At 37.5% G+C, this 6,428-nt stretch overlaps 1 long non-coding RNA gene across 1 annotated transcript; it reads right to left on the reverse strand.

Moving 5' to 3' along the window:
• On the reverse strand, positions 1 to 6,422 carry LOC109364030. Its single transcript, XR_002109993.1, has 2 exons — positions 4,991 to 6,422; positions 1 to 4,259 (listed from the first exon to the last, which is right to left on the reverse strand). It is a non-coding gene; the product is annotated as an uncharacterized LOC109364030 (long non-coding RNA).
• Between the last annotated feature and the right edge of the window lie 6 nt (positions 6,423 to 6,428).

Below are 6,428 nucleotides of genomic sequence, written 5' to 3' on the forward strand. Positions count from 1 at the left end.
TACAGATATATTTTCACTGTGCATATAGCCATGAAAAGGAGCCAAGTAATCACCTCCTGGCAGCAGTGGACTGAAGCATTGCTAATCTCAGCCTACAAACCACTGCGGTATTTCCACATCCATAAAATGTGGTTGCTGACTAGATACAAACTTCTATCAGTGGTTTTGCCAACAACCAGTTTCATCGTTTCCCTACTCTGTTTGGTACATACAGGACCAGGTTAAGATGCGGTACTCCACCTAACTTCGTAGTTATTGCCTAACTTGGATTCTTCAAGTAAGAAAAAACAAAGGGAACAGAAAATATTAACTTCATAGTGATTATTTCTATTTTTCTTGGGAGCTGAACCATGCAACTGGGTCACAGGTATTTCTAATCGCAATGGGATGGAGCTGAGCCAGCTTTTGTTCCTAAAATCTCTCCAAAGACATGCTTTTCAATACACAGCTAATGTCTGCTACCCTTCTTGGAAGTGCACAGAAGTCCTCTGCAGAAAGACCATGCTCCTGTCTTCTTATGATCCCTGTGGTCAAGCTGAAACCATCTCAGTTGTGGTGGCCTTACATGGCCTTGCATTGCTGAGGAAGGAACCAACATGAGACGCTCACCTGCTTCACCAACCAGTATGCACTGAGATGCACCTGATGTTTGCTTCTTGCAAGTTTTAGCTCGAACTGCTCAACACAGGGAGAAAAAAACAACAGTTTTGTAAGGAATTTCAATTATAGTCCTTTTAATCCTTTTTCACGCAGCACAGCAAGCTCAGGTTTTCCCAAGACTGATAACTGTTTTTCACCGTATTTTTGCAGTGCTCTTAAAACCACCCAAGGTTTTACATGCTGAACAAAGGTACACTGATGTGCTTGGTATTTGTTTTCTTTACTTACAAACTGCTTAAAACTTTTTAGTGCTGCTTCAAGGCAGCAAAAAATCACAGACTATAACAAACCATTTTCTGCATCTTGGTACTCTGAGTAAATCAGTAAATACCTAAATTTTATGATGACTTTGCACACCAGTGGGTTCCTGTACTGATGACAGTGAATTAGCTCAACAGTATAACTGAATTTAAAAACCAATCATAATATTAAAAGTGAAATGCACAGAGAAAGTGCTCAGTTTCTTTTATTATCTGTGATTTCTTCCTGATTTATTATCCTTAGAGGAGTTTTATCGTTTTTCTCTCTGCTTTTTTGTGTTTTGGGCTTGCACGGTGGGAACTGCGATGGTGATTTGAGCACTAATGAAGCTACTACACCACAAGAATGGAAAGACAATCAGTTAAAAGAACATTTTTTAAAAAATTCAAAAGGATAATACTTTGTGTATGTTTTAGTGCATGTGAATTAAATTCCTGTGCTTAATAGAGCAAGCATTTTTAATATGTTCACTTTCTTTCTCCTGACTGGGGATTGTAGCCTTTATTCTGAAAATCTGGATTTTGCTGGTAATCCATAAGGACATCCAAGATAAAATACAAAATATTTTTATTCTGGGGAGAGGGGGAAGGAAAAGAGAAAAACAATTCTGAGAGGGTACAGTTGAAATAGTAGAGTTACGTTTATAATGAAGAAAAAAGCATTACAATCTGGAGTATTTTTATATTAGAAATTAAAAATACGTCTTCTGTAATTCTGTGATAAGTAATTGTAATATAACTTAGCAAAGTTTGCCATACGACGCCTAAATCTCCATCTTTTTTAACAAATCTTAAAGGGATATTTGGCTAAGTTAAATGTAACTACAGCAACAATTTATTTAGAATTTAAAGTGTCTTAACTTGGTATTTATTTCTTAAATACCAAGTTAAAAATGATTTTCAAAGAGCATGAAAAGTATTCCTTAATTTGCTTTCTGAGACAAATTTCCTTTTTGCACAATTAAGCTGACTTCAGTAGGAATCTTGGCTACTTGTGCAAGTCTGAGTTTATTTCTTCATGTCCAGATGGAGGAGGTAAGCACTGGAAAGTTCTTGAAATAGGGTGTGTTTTTAGAGTTTTATATGTTTTGCAGATGTTCAGTCACTACCCACTCTGATTCAGAATATCTCAAAGAAATTATTACACCCAGCCAACATGAAAAGGTGCACTGTATTCTATCTACACAATAGCATTTAAAGCTCAACTGTGAAAGGGAAAAGATTTGGAGCAGTTTGGGAGAAATGATGCATTTAGCATGCATAGAAGGCACATATATATAGGAGAAGGCAGCAGAAAGTACTTGCTAACAGTGTTCTAGCTGGAAGTCTTCAGGCTACGAGCTAAAAAAAAAATCTTTGGTTACAGGTCACCAACTTTACACAAAAAACTTCCGCCACCATGTAATGTAAAGATACAGAATGAAATCTCACAGTATAACCTGACATTTATTGTACAACAAAACAATGTTTTGTACACAATATGCATTGGGTTCAAATAATCCGGATCTTTTAAGTGAAAGTAGCAGCACATCTCTCCTCATTGGTTCCTTCACCACTTGGATCAGAGAGTCATCATAATGCTTTGCAGGAACCTCCTGGTCTATGTGTGCTTTTCCAACAAATATAACAAATATAAAATTGAATTCCCCGAGAACAAGTGCCTGTGATCATGAGGCTTCTTCCAGCTACCTCAGGAGGCCTCATCAACTTCCTCCTCCTGGTCAGGCAGCCTGTAGTGAACACCCTCAGCGGTGTCACCCATATTAACCTGTCCCTTAATTCTCATTCATAAGCTCTCAATTCGTTCCTCATTCACATCTAGGCAGAGATTAATAAATTCAAGTTGCTCTTTCAAATGCAGAGCAACTCCACTGCCATGCCTTGCTTAGCTTGCCTTTTCTGCAACAGCTGTAGCCATCCATGAAAGCATTCCAGTTGTATAAGATATCCCACCATGTCTCCATGATTACAGTGAGATCATGGCCTTGCAACTGCACTAGCACTAGCTCTTCCTGTTTATTCCCCATGCTCCACGCACTGGTATAGGCACTTTAGAGAATAAAAGGGAGCTGAGGATGCAGGTATTCCTAGAGGGACGCACAAGGATTGCCTGTAAATATACCCACTCTTGAGGCAGCTGGCCTTCTGGCTCAAGGAAAGCAGCTAAGGAGCATGTCACTGTTCCGGTTGGCCTGGCTCATTCCCCAGTCTATTGCAATGGCATGAACATTGCCATTTTTGACTTCACTCCTCCAAGGCCTTCAGTTGAAAGCCACCCACACTAGATTAGCCAGCCTGTTGCCAAAGATTGCCCTGCTTCTTCTAGGTAGGTGGATCCCATCCCTCTTTAATAGATTATAACCTTCATTGAAAGTCCCACTGTCATAAAAACCAAAACAGTGCATGGGCACTGTCCACATAACCAGGAACTGATGGGCATTGTGCGTCTGTTTCTGGCTTCCCTCTCTTCTTCCGCTGGAAAACTGAAGAGACGATAACTTGGCCATGAGTTTCATTCTTCAATTGTGCTCCCAGAGTTTTATTATTGTCTTTGATTCTGCCCATGTTCTGGCTTCCAGCATCATTCATGCCCACATGAAAGCTGCAGCACACACAACACACACACACTGACCTCTCCGAGATTCTTCTACAGCTTGAGCAGCAAATATAGAATTTGTCTCTGAAGTACTGATCATTTGCAAGGCTCTCATATTCTGTCATTCTTCAACTTGTTCATTGAAGGAAGAATGACTCATCAGAGACAGACCTGCACATCGTTTGAGGACTTAGCTAGATCTCTCCCATGCTAATTTGTAGGGAATGTCAGACCTGGCATACCAACTCTTTGCTACCCTTAATGGAATTGTATTACATTAGATTGCGGCACTGTTAGATTTAAAAATGATGAGTCATAGTGCAAATGGAGGTATTACAGTATATGGTCCAGAGTAATAATCCCCAGAGTATTCTGGGGTTTATTTCTTCATTTAAAATTTATTTTAATGTAATCTAACTTAGTTTTATTTTAAAATTAGGCATCTCTTTTCCACAGAAATACAGACTGGATTGTTTTGTCATTACCTTAGCTTTTATATTTCAGAGCAGACAACTCATTTGAATTTCGTGGGGATAAGTGTGGGAGCTAATTTCTATGTGAAAATACTGAAAAGTGTCAAGTGATTTCAATAGTGAAATGTGTCAACAAGCTAAGTGAAAGCCATTATTTGAATAACAAAAGAAGGATAAATACCTACTAATAGCCTTTGCTTCTTACACCGCCTCTCAGTTTCTTCAGATTGACCATCCAGAAAGGACTTCAGTTTTCTCTTTAGGTGTATGCTGATTTAAAAACATACAGGAACAAGAGAAACCTTATTCTTCATAGGTAACCGACCACTGTTAGACCACTACATTCTTCTACTTGAATATTCTATTGCATTGAAATGGGTCTTTAAAATATTACTTATAGCTCTTTTGCTATCTTCCCTTTGAACTCCACTGGTTTTGATGCTACTGAACAGATCATCTGTATCATCATCAGTACGATCTGATCAGTATGTTTTGTTTGCCTTTCTCCTTATTCCTCTCCTTAGACCTGTTTATATAGATTCCTACAAAACTGAATTATGCAAGCATGTTTGACTTCTCTTAACAAAGACTAATTGGTAGTACAAAAAGAAGTCAAAGATATATCTTTATTATAACAAAAACCATCTTTATTATAACAAACAAAGGAGATTAAAAAAAAGATTTAAAAAATTTAAAACAACTTTTAGCAAATATTCTCGGGTTTTGCTCTCTTGGAGGAAACACTAAATGCTTATTGAAACTACGTTATCTATGTGATAGCATTTCAGGAGTTACCAAATTTAAGCAGTGATTTTCTGTGAACATAATCCTTGAGACCTCTGTCATATCTGGCTGCAATAGGATGTGCAGTTCAAAAAACTTAACGAGAGAAAGTTCAATTCCGTAAAGAAACTGGTTCTGAAGGGTAGAATGCACAGTGTGTATGTGTGGTACAGTCCTTATTCTGCCAGAGCAGTATGCACAAACAGAAAAGCACTCACAGTGGTTCTGTGCTTAATGTTATCTCTGGAACATCAGGATGCACAGCAGAAAGTTGTGGCCACTTGACATCATGCCTTTGTGAGAAGTGTTTTAGCATCGAATGGTAAATGCATTACATCTTCAACCACCAGGAGTAAATCTGGCTCATTTGTATATTAGTAGCACATTTGCATTTTTTTCTCCATTAAGACCGATTCACAACACTTCGAAGATACTCTTAAAAGAGAAAACAAAGCAGACACAAGTTGCCAATGACCTTGTTTTTATTTAGGAGCACATAAAAAAAGTTATGCCACAGCTTTGGTTGACTGGAATGGTATGCATACTTCTAACAGTATTTTTTCAAATAGTAAACAATGTGTACATTCAGTTGTGTGCGAGACAAACACTGTCAATAACAGTTACACCACCAAAATGAAATGTTTTAAGTATATAGCTGTGAAACCCTTCATATTTTTGGTATTTAACCAGCAGTTTTTATAATCAGTGTGCTGGAAGCTATTTCACACGTAGTAAAGACACAGACCCTGTGGCAAGGTGAATAAAAATTACAGTTGCACTGGCTCTGGAGATGAAAAAGAGCCCTAATGAAAAATATTACTCAGAAGCTATGCAACTTAAACATGAAACTAACTTGTAGCTTATTAAGTCAGTAATAAATATCTTCCGCTTGAACTGAAACAAGCGGACACCGTTTTCATACATTTGGAATAAGTGTAATCATCAATGGTTTGTCATGCCACAGAAAATGACAGAACTGCTGAGACTGGATGATTACTGTATATAATCCAGTAACTCGAGGTTCCACTGATATGGTAATGCTTCTCACAGATCTTACAAAATAATTAATGTCCTTTAATAAGAGCTGCTGTCTATCCCCTAGATTGGAAGGACAGGGTTATGGAAATCCCCATGCCATGCTCAAGCCTGAGTATTTTGCAACATCAGCAACTGAGTCCTGGCAGATCACACTCTCTCTTTACTCTGAAGGGATGGGAATAAAGTATAGACAGAATATTTACAATTTTTAGGGTAAACTGACTAGCAGACCAGCTGTGACCTTTTCTCTTTTTATAAACCCTGCTTTTTAACATCATCTTTTTGTAGAAACATATGGCAAAGCAAATAAAGCTGTCCTTTTAGTAAACAAAAGATTTTTTTTTGATAAAAACATATAAAAGACAGTTTTATCTGCTGGATGATATACAGGTACCCGTATACAAGTATGTATACTAAACAACAAAAGAGAAGGTTTTTTGAATGTTATAGGTCTGATGTAAACACAAAATAAAAATAAGGAGACTCAAAAGTACATTGACTCACTCCATCATGCCTAATGATTGCAGCATATACGATATAAAATTGTTCAAATACAGAAATCACCTGCTTATTTTTTAAAAACAGGCAAAAGAGATCTCTTTGGATATGTAGTTAACT

This window comes from Meleagris gallopavo, chromosome Z, assembly GCF_000146605.3.
Source record: "Meleagris gallopavo isolate NT-WF06-2002-E0010 breed Aviagen turkey brand Nicholas breeding stock chromosome Z, Turkey_5.1, whole genome shotgun sequence".
In the NCBI taxonomy this organism is placed as follows: Eukaryota; Metazoa; Chordata; class Aves; order Galliformes; family Phasianidae; genus Meleagris; species Meleagris gallopavo.